Raw genomic sequence first — 3,249 nt, forward strand, 5'->3', positions numbered from 1 at the left:
AATATTACGCTTCTTTGTTAATCCATAAGTATTTTCCAATATGAATAATTCATCATGTCGAATGAAAGTTCATTGATAACAGAGAACCACTATCTTATTTTATTATTATTTAATTAACATATAAACTACTACAACGTTGAAAATTCGGTGGGGTGTGTTTATATAATGATTATTAATGAATATAATTAATGAAAAAATATTTTTCTGCAAAATAATACTAATTAATTTAACTATATGACAGAAGACAGTATAAGAAAGGTACCTATTTATCATAATAACATTGAAATTGAATTAAAACATGCAGTTGTGGTATGGAATTAAAGTTAATATGGATTATTTTTTGAAAGTCTCTTAAAACTGTTAAGTAAAGACGTTCTTCTCACCTCTTCGGGGAGGCTGTTTCATATCCATATGGTTCGATTAAAAAAGCTATGTTGGAGGTAATTAGTATTTGCCGATGGCTAAACTAAGTAAAAATAGGAAGACGACCTAGTGTTGACCACCTTACTATATGCTTTGGGCTTGATATTACAATGAGTCAGTCCATTAATAACTTTAAGCATCACCACCACATTCTGAAGTTTCCTCCTCTTTTCAAGCATCAACAGCCCGACTAGATGTAAACCAACGTCATAGGATATTGCCTCATACCATCTTAATAAAGTGTTTCTGTACATTTTCAAGAGCTCAGATTTCCTTTCTATACATTGGATTCCACAACTGAGAAGCGTAGTTTAAAATAAGCATATCATATGCTTCATAAAACTTCTTCATCAGCTTCATATTTCTGGGTTTAAAACTCCTTTTAATCAACCCAAGCACTATGTTTGCTCTTCTAAGAATATTATAAATGTGAGTGCTGAATTTCATATTAGAAGATGTCAGCACTCCAAGATCAAAAAGATCCCCAGATTCTTCATCCCTTTAAGATCAACAGTGCTGCTCCGAAAGATATGGCAAAAAAGCTTTGTGTCGTCAGAATACATAATTATTTTTGATCTGAGGTTGTCACACAGGTCGATAATATAGACCGAGAAGAGGGTAGGTCCAAGAACACTACCCTGAGGTACAAAGGATGGGACACCTATTAAAGCTGACCCAATGCCGTTTATCAGAATTCCCTGTTCTTGATTTCTGAGCCAAGATGAAATTCACTTCAATAGTTCAACCACTATCCCAATGCAATATAATTTCTTTTCCAGCCCACTATACAGCACCTTGTCAAACGCCTTGCTGAAGTCAAAGTATAGAACATATGTATCCAGTGAGGAAACCCTACTTCGAGCGACATCTTCCCAGAATGATGACAGGTTTGTAACACAAGACCTTCCACTTCGGAATCCATGTTGTCTGGGAGATTTCAAATTGTGTCTGTCAAAAAATTTCCATTAGTCGAGCAATCTGGCTTGTGATGGAAATTGGTCGGTAATTGCGAACATATTTATGGTTTCCTTTCTTGTGTATTGGGAAAATATTGGTGCATATAATTTTTTGGCTAAATGTCCCTAAGTTCGGCATATTGATAGTCTGCAAAATGTCTGATCGGCAAATACTTCTTCGGTAAAAATATTTTCAGCCAATAGTCGACTCACAATTTATGCCTTATAAAATTTAGTAGAGATTTGAAGACTTGAAGATTTGTTTTCCATTTAATTTCGATCTAAAAGAAACATTTGATGAATATCTTTTAAGGTATGGAAAATTCAACTCATTGTCTGTTTTTATGCCTTTTTCCGATAATGACAAATCCCAATTCAAATAGCCTCAGACAATAAGAGGTTCTTATTTTGTTGTCAAAGGTGGAGATATACAGGAAAAATGGGCAAACGGTTAACAGAGAAACTGCAAAAGAAGTATTAATTATATACATATCCCGGGAAATATCGGGATTTCGTTTTAAATATGATATTGTGAAAAATATAAGTATTTCTTTTTCAGATTTTGCTTCTATATAATAAATTTGAAGCTTGTCTTACAAATATATTCTAGATGATCATTTACTTTATTTATACTATTAGTGCGCAGGTTTTTTTAGAACCTAAAAATAAGCTCCACTTTCGGCAATTATCTCTTCACTATCTCTGATTTTTTTTTCCCAATGAGCACTCTTTTGAATTTGCAAACGAAAAAAAAAAATCTGGTGGCTAGATCTAGAGTATATGGTGTATGGGAAAGCAATTGATGGCCTTATTCATGCAATTTAGACACCATTTTCATTGATTTGTAGTAGAGTACATTGTCTTTTTTTTCTTCAAATGAAACTATTTTTCGTCATTTCCTCCTTCAATTTCTCCACCTTTTCAAGGTAATCAATTAATATTATACCATATAAGAGTATTGATCCCATAACCTTGTTAGCCGACTATTGCATTTTTCCATGCATTGGATTCGGATACATCGCATGCAGTAAACTTGGAGGAAGTGTGTTGATGGAGTCACTTATACTCTAAAACGTTCTATCTATTACTGTTGGATTTTGCTAAAAATGGCTCCAAATCATGAACACAATCTTGCTTTTGATCGATGGCGAGCACGCGCGCCACCCACTTTCCACAGAGCTTTGGTATGCCCAAATATTCATCCAGGATATGTCCATCACTTTTGTTTGATATTTGTAGAGTAACAGCTAAGTGAATCAACTTCACTTTATCATCATTAAAAAAAGCTAACTTTTTCGAGGTTTTCGTTGTTAACTGCCTTGTTTGGACTTCACTGCATGCATCTTCTTTGACATTAATGGCGCCTCGTTAAAATTTATCAACATTTTTCAACGGTTGATTTCGCTAGTGGAGAGCACGAATAATGTTTATCAAGCCAAGCCATGGCTATAATATTATTTTCTTCATAACAAAGCAATGCTTTATTAACCAACTAAATTCATTTTTTTTAACAATAACAACTCACAATGCTAATCTTAGGAATCAATTGTCAGACAGTTGAAAAATCTTGTACACGTATCGTTTGAAGGTTTATACGAACTAAAAATCATATTATTTAATTCTAGTGGGGCCATCAGCATAACAGTTTTTCAGTTGATCTAATATTTTACTACATGTACGAGTATGGTGAAAAAAAAAAAGTACTATATAGGTAGAAAATTGTTGTTCGTGTAAAGTTCTATCATTGGAAACATTTTGGTACTTATAATTTTCTCTCAAAAAGTGGTGAGGGGAATGTGTAAATCATACTGCCCCTAGAAAAAAGACAAAATTTGTTATTTCTTTGCAATTTTGTTTTATCTTGACAAAT

The sequence above is a fragment of the Lepeophtheirus salmonis genome, chromosome 6 (genome assembly GCF_016086655.4).
Source record: "Lepeophtheirus salmonis chromosome 6, UVic_Lsal_1.4, whole genome shotgun sequence".
Taxonomy (NCBI): Eukaryota; Metazoa; Arthropoda; class Copepoda; order Siphonostomatoida; family Caligidae; genus Lepeophtheirus; species Lepeophtheirus salmonis.